A 15,452-nucleotide genomic window follows, 5' to 3' on the forward strand; every position below is an offset into this window, starting at 1 on the left:
GTATTTCATATTCATCTTTCTTGCCCCGTCTTCCGCGTCCTCTGCAGGACTGTTCAGGTCAGAGGGCGCAATGACATATTAGTGTGCACGCCGCCCTCTGCCTGAACAGTCACTGCAGAGAGACAGGACGCTGAGGAGCAGTGGGCAGCGACGAGAGGTGAGTATGTCATTTTTTTATTGCAGCAGCATTATACATTACACAGTGGCACATTGTTATATGGAGCATCTTATGGGGCCATAATCAGCATTTGTGCAGCATTATATAGGGCATAATAGTCTATGGAGCATCTTATGGGGCCATAATCAACATTTGTGCAGCATTATATGGAGCATATTTTAATATGGAGCATCTTATGGGGCCCATCATAAATTTTATGAAGTATTATATGGGGCATTTTTTGTATGGAGCATCTTATGGGGCCCATCATGAACTGTATGGAGCATTATATGGGGCGCAGTTGCGCGCTGGGTTTTCATATGGCTTTTTCATACCTTTCAATTTTTCCAAGGACCCAACTTTTTCTTTTAATTTGAAATCAGCTAAGGATCTTCCGTTTTATCAAGCAAGATAGCGAAGGAAGTGGCGCTTGGTCACATGATAGGGCCTTTCCCTACCCCCCCATTTTATAACTTAAGGGTATCCCCTTTGGGGTAGTGCCCAAAAAAGAGCCGGGGGAGTTTAGACTTATTCATCATCTTTCCCACCCGAAGGGATCTTCGGTGAATGATGGAATTGATCCAGACGAAGCAAGGATTTTGCGTCAGGCGGGACCCGGGGCATTAATGGCAAAATCTGATATTGCATCGGCGTTTCGCCTTCTTCCTGTTCACCCGGATTGCTATCATCTTCTTGGTTGCTATGTTGATGGTAATTACTATTATGATACCTGCTTGCCCATGGGGTGTTCTATTCCATGCAAGTATTTCGAGTTTAGCAGTTTTCTTAAATGGGTATTAAAATTGGAGACAGGCTCACAGTTGATTACACATTATTTGGAGGACTGTTTGTTTGTTGGTCCAGCAGGCTCGGACTTATGCAAGGATGTGTTGCAAAAGTTTCAAGACTTAATGAAGGTTTTTGGGGTGCCTTTGTCAGAAGAAAAGACAGTGGGTCCGTTGACTTGTTTATCTTTTTTAGGCATTAAAATTGATTCTGCGAACTGAGTTTTTCGCCTGCCTTTGGAAAAAATTGTTAAATTAAAGGACAAGATAGATGGTTTTCTCTAGGTAAAGAAAGTTACCCTGGTACAAATGCAGTCCCTGTTGGGATTATTAACGTTTACGTGCAGGGTTATGCCCATGGGTAGGATTTTTTCCCATCGCTTGGCAATGGCTACGCGAGGGGTTAGGCTCCCTAACCATAGGATTAGGCTTTGCCTTCCTCTGTTGGAGGATCTTCGTGTGTGGAGAAGTTTTCTGCTAAACTATAACCGGCGTACTTGTTTTCAAAGTAAAGAAAAGGCGTGTCAGGATATTCATTTATTTTCAGATGCAGCGGGATCAGTGGGTTTTGGCATCATTTTTAGCGAACAGTGGTGTGCTGAGCGTTGGCCAGAAAGTTGGGTTAAGAGCGATTAGACTAAAAATATTACCTTGCTTGAGTTGTTTCCTTTGGTGGTGGCTGTTGAAATTTGGGGTCTACAATTTCGAAATTCTCGAATTTGTTTTTGGACGGATAATGAAAGTGTGGTTCATGCTTTAAATCATTTATCTTCATCTTCTACTCCAGTGATAAACCAATACGGTTCTTGGTATTAAAATGCTTGCATTTGAATATTTGGTTCCATGCTAGGCATGTTCCGGGTATCAACAATGCTACGGCTGATGCACTTTCACGTTTCGATTTCCAGAAGTTCCGGGAGCTCGCGCCAGAGGCCAGTCAACGGGGAACACCGTGCCCGGAATACCTGTGGGAGGTACCAGGAACCTCTTAATGCCGTTGATTCGGGCGTCAGTGGCTAATTCAACTTGAAATGCATACGGTAAGGCTTGGCAGGAAAGGAGGGCATTGGCAAGAAACTCTCCGGTAGACATTTCGAATATATCAAGACTGGAAGCGATGGAATTTTACTTACAGCAATTACATGCACACGGGTACTCGGCAGCGGTGGCTAGAAATCGGTTATCTGGGCTATCTTTTCACTTTAAATTGAGGGGTTGGGAGGATGTTCCGAAAAATTTTTGTGTGCGGCAGGCCATGAAAGGTTGGGATAAGTCTTCAGAGCATCATTTTGTCAGGCGACCTATTTCGTTTCCTCTTTTAGCACGGATTATCGAGTGTACTAAGTCGGTGTGCAGCTCTGCTTTCGAATCCATATTGTTTTCGGCGGCTTTTGGTATAGCCTTTTTTGGAGCCTTGCGGGTTAGTGAGCTGGTTGCTCCGTCGGGACAGAAGCTTGCGGGTTTACAGCATGATGATGTTGCGTTTTGCGATGGTTGTATTAGGATTCGTATTCGGCGTTCTAAAACGGATCAGTTGGGCTATGGTTTATGGTTCCCTTTGTTTTCTATTAAGGGTCCTGTTTGCCCTATTGTGTTGGTTTCTAAGTGTTTAGCAATACGACCGCTTAGCCAATCCTTTTTCGTGCACCTTGATGGATCCCCGTTAACCAGATTCCTATTTTTGGCAATACTGCGTCGGATTTTAATAGTTTTGAATCTTACTCCTGGTGAATATGGCACTCATTCCTTCAGAATTGGAGCGGCTACAGAGGCGGCGCGAGCGGGTTTTACTGATGACGAAATCATGAAAATCAGGAGGTGGCGTTCCTCATGCTTCTTTCGGTACATCAGACCTGATTTATTGGAGAATTAATATTTACAGGTTGAACTTAAATTTCAGTTTTGTCATTCTAGGTCACAATAGGCCGATTGTTTGAATCTTGGGTCATTCCTACGTATATTAGGCTGAGCAGAGGGCAGAATACCGTCCTGGAGGAAAATCGCTCAGATTCAATAATGTGGAAGTGAACTGGAGAGGCATCCGAGGACTGACATGGTCTCAGGTGTTGGTAGAAGTGGTGAAGATCTCAAGGTTGTCGGCCCACAGAGTAGTCTTGGTTTTGCACGCAGGGGGGAATGATCTTGGTTCGATACAGTTGAATGAGCTACTTACATTGATTCGTGCGGATATTGACAAATTTCTGTTTTTTTTCTCACAATTGGTCGTGGTATAGTCGGAAATTATTCCCAGGGTCGTATGGTGCGGGGCATGAGATTTGGCGGGGATAGACAGAGCACGCAGAGTAGTTAATCAGAGGATTTTGCGGTTTGTGCATTTTAAGGGTGGTGTAACGGTAAGGCACACGCAGTTGGAAGGGAAGAATGCGAGTATGCTCCGCCCAGATGGGGTGCATTTGACGGACATTTGATTAGACATATTTATGTCCGGTTTGCAAGATGGTATCGAGGAAGCATTGTTTGCGATGGGTGGGGGGGTTGTAGCTCAGAGTCGTCAGAGCTACTCCTTGGCGGAATAGCAAGATGGGTAACATGTGCCAGGAGTCCGGTGACATATCCCCACAACTTCCAGTTATTTAATAAGATGAGCTGCGACCTTACCCCTCCAACTAAACAGGGTTGTTATACATTAAAGATGAGAGATGTTTTGTTGTGATTACTCTCCAAATAAAATTATTGAGTTCGTGTTTGCTTGGTTCTTTCCAAGGGAGGATTTGGGTTACGGACAGTCTATGGGGGCCCGGCTTTACTTGCCGGAGGCTCCTTGACTAGCGGGACAAGGGTACAATTTTCCCCGTTCTTCAGCACACGCTGGAGGAGTTTATGTAGCAACCCTGTTCCCCCCCTTTTTCTTTCCCTTCTCTGCTGTTATACGCGTCACTTCTGGCGCGTGAGTTACCTCAAGGGAAGCGCCATAATAAGTGGTGCCTGAGGTGTTTTTTCAGCCTCCTGGTTCGGCAAATTTGTGGAGTTGCCCACCCACCCTCCCATTGTGGTTGGGCAACTGGCCCAGATGGTCACTGGAAATTTCAAACAGGCCTGGGCATATGCTGGTATGAGCTGAGGGACTTTGTGTGCCCTGCAGGATTTTAATCCATGAGAGCGAAGTGTGGAGTCACAATAGCCACAATAGCGATTTTAAAATCAGTCAGATTTTGATGCAGGAGAGTCAGATGAGTGCAATGCAAGTGTCATGCGTTCTTCATTTGAGTACAATACGATTTTTCACACCTACCATCTGATTTACATCCGAATGCAGTGTCATTGCTATCCAACTGCAATGCGATTTTAGTTTGGGCTTTTACAAACACCAATTATCTATGTCATTTACACATCTTTTTCAAAGGAAATATTCTTCAAAACACACACACATACATACATATATATATAATAGATTTAATAAAAGCCGGCAATTCATCTGTCACGTACAGTAATATCACAGCATGAAAGGTTAGAACAGAATATATAGAATAGATACAGGTCCTTCTCAAAAAATTAGCATATAGTGTTAAATTTCATTATTTACCATAATGTAATGATTACAATTAAACTTTCATATATTATAGATTCATTATCCACCAACTGAAATTTGTCAGGTCTTTTATTGTTTTAATACTGATGATTTTGGCCTACAACTCCTGATAACCCAAAAAACCTGTCTCAATAAATTAGCATATTTCACCCGTCCAATCAAATAAAAGTGTTTTTTAATAACAAACAAAAAAACCATCAAATAATAATGTTCAGTTATGCACTCAATACTTGGTCGGGAATCCTTTGGCAGAAATGACTGCTTCAATGCGGCGTGGCATGGAGGCAATCAGCCTGTGACACTGCTGAGATGTTATGGAGGCCCAGGATGCTTCAATAGCGGCCTTAAGCTCATCCAGAGTGTTGGGTCTTGCGTCTCTCAACTTTCTCTTCACAATATCCCACAGATTCTCTATGGGGTTCAGGTCAGGAGAGTTGGCAGGCCAATTGAGCACAGTAATACCATGGTCAGTAAACCATTTACCAGTGGTTTTGGCACTGTGAGCAGGTGCCAGGTCGTGCTGAAAAATGAAATCTTCATCTCCATAAAGCATTTCAGCCGATGGAAGCATGAAGTGCTCCAAAATCTCCTGATAGCTAGCTGCATTGACCCTGCCCTTGATGAAACACAGTGGACCAACACCAGCAGCTGACATGGCACCCCACACCATCACTGACTGTGGGTACTTGACACTGGACTTCAGGCATTTTGGCATTTCCTTCTCCACAGTCTTCCTCCAGACTCTGGCACCTTGATTTCCGAATGACATGCAAAATTTGCTTTCATCAGAAAAAAGTACTTGGGACCACTTAGCAACAGTCCAGTGCTGCTTCTCTGTAGCCCAGGTCAGGCGCTTCTGCCGCTGTTTATGGTTCAAAAGTGGCTTTACCTGGGGAATGCGGCACCTGTAGCCCATTTCCTGCACACGCCTGTGCACGGTGGCTCTGGATGTTTCCACACCAGACTCAGTCCACTGCTTCCTCAGGTTCCCCAAGGTCTGGAATCGGTCCTTCTCCACAATCTTCCTCAGGGTCCGGTCACCTCTTCTCGTTGTACAGCGTTTTCTGCCACATTGTTTCCTTCCAACAGACTTACCATTGAGGTGCCTTGATACAGCACTCTGGGAACAGCCTATTTGTTGAGAAATTTCTTTCTGGGTCTTACCCTCTTGCTTGAGGGTGTCAATGATGGCCTTCTTGACATCTGTCAGGTCGCTAGTCTTACCCATGATGGGGGTTTTGAGTAATGAACCAGGCAGGGAGTTTTTAAAAGCCTCAGGTATCTTTTGCATGTGTTTAGAGTTAATTAGTTGATTCAGAAGATTAGGGTAATAGGTCTTTTAGAGAACCTTTTCTTGATATGCTAATTTATTGAGACAGGTTTTTTGGGTTATCAGGAGTTGTAGGCCAAAATCATCAGTATTAAAACAATAAAAGACCTGACAAATTTCAGTTGGTGGATAATGAATCTATAATATATGAAAGTTTAATTGTAATCATTACATTATGGTAAATAATGAAATTTAACACTATATGCTAATTTTTTGAGAAGGACCTGTATATACACATAGGATAGATAGATAGATGTCAATGACACACACACATATATATATGTACTTATATTACATAGACAGATATATATATATATATATATATATATATATATATATATATATATATATATATATATAAGAAAAGCTGGCAATTCATTTGGTGTGTACTGTAAAATCACTGCAGGAGCCGACAGGACAGAAGAGATGGATTACATACAGTAAAAATACACATAGAATAGTTATATAGATGTCAGTGACAAATACAATTAGTACAGTGTGTGTGAAGCTTACTGTTCATGTAATTAATAAAACATTATTTTTCTGAAACAAATGGCGTGGGCTCCCGCATATTTTTGTTAACCAGCAAAGGAAAAGCCGACCTCTGGGAGCCGATGTTTATAGCCTGGGAAGAAAGTAATACCCATGGAGCGTCCCAGGCTATTAATATCAGCTCACAGCTGTATACTTAGCCTTTACTGGCTATTAAGATGGGGGACCCCCCAAAAAATGACATGGGGTTCCCTATAAATTACAAGCAAGATGCGACCATACAGCGACCATGTCCTCTGCAGTCTCCCATTCTTCCTCAGCCACAGAGGAAAAGATCCGCATGGTCGCTCGGCCATGCGCTAGTATAAACATAAATCATGGGCTTGTATGTTCTGGTGAAAGCTCCTAATTGAACCCTTTCCCTAGCGTTGTCATTTGAGTGTGGGTGATTGGAGCTAAGTGTGGGTGATTGGGTGGGTGATAGCGCCAGTTAGTGCCATCCAGCAGTGTGCACGTTTCTCCAGCGTCAATATAGTAGCGTACGCCAGTGCGGCACCATGCGCAAGTAGTGCGCTTTCCTCTCCCTAGTTAGTGGTTAGTGGAATTCGACAGCGCGACGCTGCACGCACTCAGTGCGCTAAATTTATTAGTTATGTTTTTCCCTGGCACTGCAGGTGCAGTGCCAAACACTAGTAGGTCTAGAGGGACTCTAACCCAGTGTCGTTGGGGTAGAGTTCTGTGACCAAACATTAGTGTTTGTTCCGCGGTATAGCGGCTCTGTGATGCAACAGGGTCCGTCTCCATACATACCGGGTGACGTTAACCCATGTATGTTCTCATTATACCGCCATATACTGTCTGCCATTAACGAGCAGCAGGTATCATCTCTGCCCGGAGGACCCAGGGCTGCAAACGCAGCTTAGTCATTGTGAAGAAAACTGGTTCCTCCCATGTCACCAATCCATGACGTAACTACACAGGCACAGCTCTCCGGCGCCCCCTTTGTCTCTCAGGTCAATAAGGGAACTGCAAGTAGAGCAAATGGCTGCCGGGGAGACTGCCCTGTTACCCATGCTGGGTATTCTAAGATTCGTAATCAGAATAAAAGGATCAGTCCAAAATTAATTTATGGTTTAATTGCGTTAAGGGCGCACTAGATAATTACAAGAAATATACAGTAAAAATATACCAAGAGTTACATAAAATATAACAATAATAGTACAAGGCTTAGAGGTATAAAGCTGAAGGTCAATTTACCAGGTTGAAGGTCTCTTGTGGAGGCTGGGGAGCTCTGCGTTCCACAGGTACAAGACTTCTAGTTGCCGGGCAGCCCCCAAAAAGCATGTGCTTGCTCCCCTCTGGCTGGCATATGCCCTGTTCCTTATTTCATCATCTTCTTCTGTTTGTCTGACTCTCCATGTGTCCTCAGCTCTTAATCCTTCTGTCTCCCTCCCCACTGTACCTGGGTGGGCTAACAATCTCCACCCTTCAGCATCCCTGCAGAATCTATTCTCAATACCTAATAAATGGGATAACTTGTCTCAGGATGATCGGATCTGTACACGGGCGGTACCAGCGCATGTGGTTTGTTCTGCCGGTCGTACAGGGATCAATCCTGGACCCATACAATCGCAGTGGGAGGCTGATCTCTATATCTCAGGTTCCAGAACTCTCACTGACCCGGGAGCTGCACTGCCAGATGCGCAATTTCTTCAGGGCTATGAGGATATTTTTTATGAGCCTGTACCTCGGACGATGCGTCCATAATTGATAATTTCATGTTGTAGACGGTCCGGCTGGGAAGACAATAGACGTGTCCTCCTGTAGCCATCTGACATGTATGCTTTAATTGAGCCCCCAGGCACCTCCATGCCCCCTGCTGGCGTGGCTTCCTCATTCAAGCTTTGAAGTGCCATCTGCCTGCTACACTGGTCTCAGTCCATTACCATGCTAAAGGGTCTTCATTCAAGTACGGAAAAGGTGGGGTGGGGGCCAGGAATGCAGACCTGTGACCAGGTGAATTTTGATATGAGACAAAATGGAGTCAGGCCAATCTCTGATAGGAAACCAGCATTATGCCCCATATCCAAGATGGCGGCTGCTCCCTCTTCACAGTCATATCTTTATATTTTTTGGTGCGTTCCACCAGCCTTAACAGCCTGTCATCCAGCCAGCTTTTCTTCTATCTATATATCTACAGTATGCAATATATATAGATATACAGCTCTGGCAAAAATTAAGAGACCACTGCAAAATTTTCAGTTTGTCTGATTTTTCTCTTTATAGGTATATTTTTGAGTAAAATGTAAATTGTTATTTTATTATATAAACTACGGACAACATGTCTCCGAAGTTCTAAGCAATAAATTTTGTATTAATTTCCTGAAAATGAGAACTGGTCAAAATAACAAAAAATGCATTGCTTGCAGACCTCAAATAATGCAACAAAAAAAAAAACAAGTTCATAATCATTTAGAAACAACAATACTAATATTTTAACTCAGGAAGAGTTCAGAAATCAATATTTTGTGGAATAACCACGATTTTTATTCACAGCTGTAATGTGTCTTGGCATGTTTTCCACCAGTCTTCCACACTGCTTTTGGGTGACCTTATGCCACTCCTGGTACAAAAATGTAAACAGTTCTTCTTTGTTTGATGTCTTGTGACTATCCATCTTCCTCTTGATTACATCCCAGAGGTTTTTAATGGGATTCAGGTCTGGAGATTGGGCTGGCCATGACAGGGATTTGATGTGGTGGTCCTTCATCCACACCTTGATTGACCTAGCTGTGTGGAATGGCGCATTGTCCTGCTGGAAAAAACAGTCCTCAGAGTTGGGGAACATTGCCTGAGCAGAAGGAATGAACTGTTTTTCCAGGATAATATTGTATGCGGCTTGATTCATACGTCCTTTGCAAAGATTAACCTGTTCAATTGCAGCTTTGCTGAAGCATCCCCAGATCATGACCAATCCTCCACCAAATTTCACAGTGGGTGCAAGACACTGTGGCTTGTACGCCTCTCCAGGTCTTCGTCTAACCAGTAGACGACCAGGTGTTGGGCAAAGCTGAAAATTAGACTCATCAGAGAAGATTACCTTACTTCAGTCCTCTATGGTCCAATCCTTATGGTCTTTGGCAAACTTCAGCCTGGCTCTCCATTGCTTCTCATTGACGAAAGGCTTTTTTTCTAGCTTCACATGACTTGAGTCCTGCCTCTAGGAGCCTGTCCGAACTATTCTTGCCATGCACTTCACCCCAGCAATTTGCCATTCCTTTTGTAGGTCACTTGATGTCATCCTGCAGTTGCTGAGTGACATTCGAATAAGATGACGGTCATCCCGGTCAGTGGAGAGTCATTTTCGCCCTCTGCCGGTTTGTAGCTTTGTTGTCCCCAATGTCTGCTGCTTGACCTTGTTGTAATGGACTGCCGTCTTAGAAATTTTAAGGATGGAGGCACTGTGTCCCTCTGCTAGTAAAGCCAGAATTGAGCCCTTCTTTTCCTCACTCAAGACTTTTCTTTTCAACTCCTTTGGCATGATTCAAAGATATTTTTTCATTCTTATTACTTTTGGGATATTACTAGAACTTGTTTTGCCATCCAGCTTGTCCAATTGCAAGAGGATTGGGAACACCACAGCAGTGTTTTCTATAATTTCCTTCGTTAAATTAGATTTGGTTCATGTGATCACCTAATCAGAAGCACATTAAGTAGAATGAGGTGTAGTGATGAGCGAATATACTCGTTACTCGAGATTTCTCGAGTATGCTCGGGGGTCCTCCGAGTATTTTTTAGTGCTTGGAGTTTTAGTTTTTCTTGCCGCAGCTGAATGATTTACATCTAATAGCCAGCATAAGTACGTGTGGGGGTTGCCTGGTTGCTAGAGAATCCCCACATTTACTTATGCTGGCTATCAGATGTAAATCATTCAGCTGCGGCAAGAAAAACAATCTCCGAGCACTAAAAAATTCTCGGAGGTCACCCGAGCATGCTCGAGAAGTATCGAGTAACGAGTATATTCGCTCATCACTAATGAGGTGTACTCTGGTTGGAATTCAACTGTGCAGTGGTCTCTTAATTTTTGCCAGAGCTGTATACATATATGTGTATGTCACTGACATCTAAATATCTATGTATTCTATGTGTATATATCTATTCTATTCTAACCTGTCAGTGTAATTTTACTGTATGCGGCACATGAATTGCCGGCTTTCCAAAGGAGATCGGTGTGTAAAAATCGGACAGCACTTGCATGGCCCGAGTGCGGTGCGATGTATTTCTCGCACCCATTGACTTCTATCACGGTATGCGATCCGATTTCCGATTACAATCGCAGCATGCTGCGAGTTTTTTCCAGTCCGATTGCGATCTGATCCGAGCTGGAAAAAGAAAACGCAGATGAACACACAATGATAGAATAAAATGGGTCCGAGTGCAATCTGATTTTTAATTGGATTGCATTCGTAAAATTTCATCGCAAGTGGGAATGAGCCCCAACAGTAATGTTTGATACTGTGGTCCCAGCTCTCTTCAGGTCATCCCATGTACTTCTGGGCTGATTCCTGACCTTTCTCAGAATCATCTTAACCCAACGAGGCGAAATCTTGCATGGAGCCCGGGACCAAGGAAGATTGACAGTTATCTTGTGTTTCTTCTATTTTCTAATAATTGTGCCAACAGTTGTTACCTTCTAACCAAGCTGCTTGCTTATTATCCTGTAGCTCATCCCAGCCTTGTGCAGCTCTACACTTTTGTCCCCGGTGTCCTTTGACAGCTGTTCGGTCTTGGCCATGGTGGAGAGGTTGGAGTGTGTGGACAAGTGTCTATTTTACAGGTAACGAGTTCAAACAGGTGCAATTAATACAGGTAAAGAGTGCAGAGTAGGAGGCTTAAAGAAAAACTGACAGGTTGTGGGAGCCAGAATTCTTGCTGGTCGGAAGGTGATCAAACACATATTTCATGCAATAAAATTCACTTTATTTAAAAATCATACAATGTGATTTTCTGTTTTTTATTTTTAGATTCTGTCTCTCACAGGTGAATCGTGCCTACGATAAAAATTGCAGACCTCTCCATTCTTTGTAGGTGGGAAAAGTTATATATAATAACATTTGTTCAGACTGCTTAACAAGGGTACATATTATTATTATTTATTATTATAGCGCCATTTATTATATAGAGAATAGATTGTTAGAGGAGTAGTCCAGGCTAATGAATACTTTTCTTAAAAAAACATTGGAAAGTTGCAACTGGCAAAAACTATTTGTTTAATCTTTGACCTCTTCTTTTTTGAAAAAAAGATGTAAAAAATGAATTTTAAAATGTTTTTGCATTTTTTTTATTACAATTTCAATTTATAGTAAACTACAAGTGTTTGTTTCTTAATTTAGCAACTTCCACTGCATTTGCACACAGGCAGCTCAGTTTGTGTAGACAGATATGTGACATACTCAATTAAGCCATCCATACAGTACGTGATCGCGTGGACAACCAAGGCCTTTGTATAACGTCGGTGCCTCGTACATGCAGCGTCGGTGACACCCTCAGCCCACTTGATAAATCAGTCTCGGGGATAATGTCTGACGTTTTTTTCAAAGCACGGAGCTTCTAATGACCGTTGTTTCACAGAAAACATGTCTTATGCCTTGAAGCCACTCTATGTTCTGGTGTAAATCTGTAGAAAAATATAACAGGGCACCTGTGTTAGCCATTTATTACAGACTTGGACAGGGCTCCTGGCTTAGAGATCCCTACCTAATATTTTGAGGTTTTTCCTGCACGTTTCTTCCTTTCCAAACTCTTTTCAGCACCATATAAATCTTACTCATTTTACTCTTTCTGAAACCCTTGGACCATGTTAGCTTAGTACATTATTGATAACTTAGCAGTTGTTTAAAATGATTACCATAAGGGGTATAGAACAGTCGCGACTTCTGTACTCAGGAATACTTTAGGGCAAATGTGTAAAGTAACTCTTCAAGGGACCTAGAGGACAAGAGAGACTTCATCAGCCATGGAGAATGTAATATTTGCTAGTGTACTAGGGTAAACACATAAGGGCGTTATATGGGCTCAGGTATTTCAGAGGGACTGCGGGGTTCCAATATAAATTACTTTTATTTAATTATTAAAAAAATAACATTTAAAAAACAAGTTTAAATCCACATAACACACAGCAAAATATTGAAATTAGAGTAATTAGAAAAAAAAATACATTTTAAGCCTTGGCAACAACCGCCACACATTTATGGCAGATGTGCACAATTCCTACAGGACTGTGCAAAAATTTTAGGTAGGAAAAAATGTTGCCAAGTAAAAATACTTTTAAAAAATATAAATGTTAATAAATTATTTTTAGCAATTAACAAAATGCAAAGAAAATAAAAGAGAAATCGGAATTAAATCAATATTTGGGGTGACCTACATTTTAATAATAATAATCTTTATTTTTATATAGCACCAACATATTCCGCAGCGATTTACAGGTAGCACACATTATCATCGCTGTCCCCAATGTGGCTCACAATCTAAACTCCCTATCATTGTGTCTTTGGAATGTGGGAAGAAACCGGAGAACTCGGAGGAAACCCACGCAACCACGGGGAGAACATACAAACTTCCTTGCAGAGGTTGTCCAAGGAGCCTGCGGCTTAATTTGACTCAACACGGGAAACCTCACCTGGCCCGGACACGGAAAGGATTGACGGATTGAAAGCTCTTTCTCGATTCTGTGGGTGGTGGTGCATGGCCGTTCTTAGTTGGTGGAGCGATTTGTCTGGTTAAGTCCGATAACGAACGAGACTCCGGCATGCTAACTAGCTACGCGACCCCCCGCGGTCCGCGTCCAGCTTCTTAGAAGGACAAGTGGCGCTCAGCCATGCGAGATCGAGCAATAATTTTGCCTTCAAAAAACCATCAAACATTCTAGGTACTTGCACCCAGTTTTTGAAGGAACTCGGCAAGTTGTTCCAAACATCTTGGGAGAAATAACCAGAGATCTTTTGTAGATGTCGCTTGTGCAAATCCTTCTGTTTCTTCACGTAATCTCATACAGACTCAATGATGTACAGATCCGGAATCACCACTTCCAGGACTCATTGTTCTTCTTTACATGGCTTTTTGGCTGCAACTCTTTCACGAAGACCACATCTGAGCAGACTTCTCCGAGCAATAGATGGGTGTAGCATGGTCCATCTAGTTACTGCTAGTTCTGAGTTGATGGCACTGCTGGATACCTTCCGATATCAAAGAGAAGAATTAATGTTTTGATAACAGTGACTGACCAAATTCTGCTCTGGCCTGGGATCTTGGTGGGATTCATGACAATTGTATTTTATGACTTTCAGACTACCATTTCTCTACAGTTGCAGACTCCTGTTTCACACGTGTCTGGTGTGGGATGATGCTGATAACGTTGGATGCCGACCCCTGGGCTTCCGGTCTCAGGGTGGCGAAAGCACTGCAATTAACCGCTTTGCTCCTTGCTGGTGAATCTTATTATAAAAAGCCATTGCCTCTACCCTAAACTCACTCCCCACAGAAGAAGCTAAATGCGAAACACGTGTTGGGGTGTTTTCCTTGGTTATTCACTTCACAGGTTTCTTGCCTCACTTATTATCATTTCTCATCAACACAGGATTTATCTTTATTCCACCAAGTGTTTGCCTTTTTTCAGCTTCATGGCCTCCTTATATTATTTCTATCAGGTTTCAACTTTCATAATTAGTCTTTTGGTATTTTCCCGATGTCCTGAACAGGCCATTGTACAATTTGGCACTTTTTTCTTGTCTTTGATCACTTACATTGTTTCTATGAGGCTGCACTTAGGTTTAATAGCCACGTGGCATTTATACTTAGACCTCAATCACACCTTTTACATTTGATTCCCATGGTTAATTCAGTGTATTTTTTGTCTACTTTGTTGACATAATTTATTATCCAAATGTTCTTTGTAATACCAAATTGGTTTACCTGTTGGAAAAAACCTTCTGTGCTCACATTCTCCTTTCATTTGTTTTTATCATGTTTGTTATCTCATTAATAAAGATTTATCTTTTATTATTTGTCCTGTAAACTATTGTTACTATATAGGTTTCTCTAGCCATGAAGGAGGGCCCCGTACTATTGTGGTCAAAACATTAGGAATTATTTCTGGGTAGTCTGAAACGTACCCATAGGCAACTCATAGGCATTTTTCCATAAAGAACCTAGGTGCACTTATGCAATGTATCTTTACATAAATATCTTTCCCCTTAACAGCAATTTTATAGTGTTTTTTATGTCAGCCATTGATGGGACTTCCAATTCTCTTTAACAGAATTTGGGTATCAGGCAACAATTAACGACCAATAATGTTGCTTTAGTTTCACCCCTTAGATGCAGCAGTCAATATCCACCATAACATCTAAGGTGTTTTATCGAGCTGATCAATCCCACACTGTAATCATTTTAGACCTATGCTATTGAATAGTACCCAGGGGCTTAACAATAACCTCCAAGTCATCTGCCTATTAGATAATGCCACAAAAAAGTGAAAAGAGAAAATGTAAAAAAATATATTTTTTCTTTTTTTTTTTTGCATCCCTCCTAAAAATTAATCTATAAGTAAAGTGCAGCCCCTTTTATTCAGCATTTATGGCATACTAACAGGATATACCATAAATGCGTGACAGACGTGGGTCCATTGGAAATTCCCCAGTTGCATTAAGATTAAGTTGAAAGCTTCTTGTACATAGAAGTCTCACCTTTCAGCTGCATAGGTGGCAAATTATTAATGGTTGGGATGCTTATTAGATGAGATTCAAATTCGCCAAACTGCTGCTCACTGTCCCCCATACAATCTTCGGAGCTTCATCTTATTGTGATCATGTGCTGAAATCTCAGGCTTCTTTTTGGTAGGTCTGGACTTTTGTCCAGGGCCTAGTCTTGGACAGAAGACGTAACGGAGAGTGCGCTTTACAAGTTTGCACCCTGGGGTTTTTTATTTGAGACAGAAACTCCCGGCATCGAGTTTGTATCATAAATCAACGTGACCTTGCAACACACATGCATAGGGACATCCGGGGCATAAGCATGGCCTAGAGAGAGAATCCAAAGGTCGTGGCGCATGTCAAAACCTTACGAAGTCCCAGTCTA

The sequence above is a fragment of the Ranitomeya variabilis genome, chromosome 3 (genome assembly GCF_051348905.1).
Source record: "Ranitomeya variabilis isolate aRanVar5 chromosome 3, aRanVar5.hap1, whole genome shotgun sequence".
Taxonomy (NCBI): Eukaryota; Metazoa; Chordata; class Amphibia; order Anura; family Dendrobatidae; genus Ranitomeya; species Ranitomeya variabilis.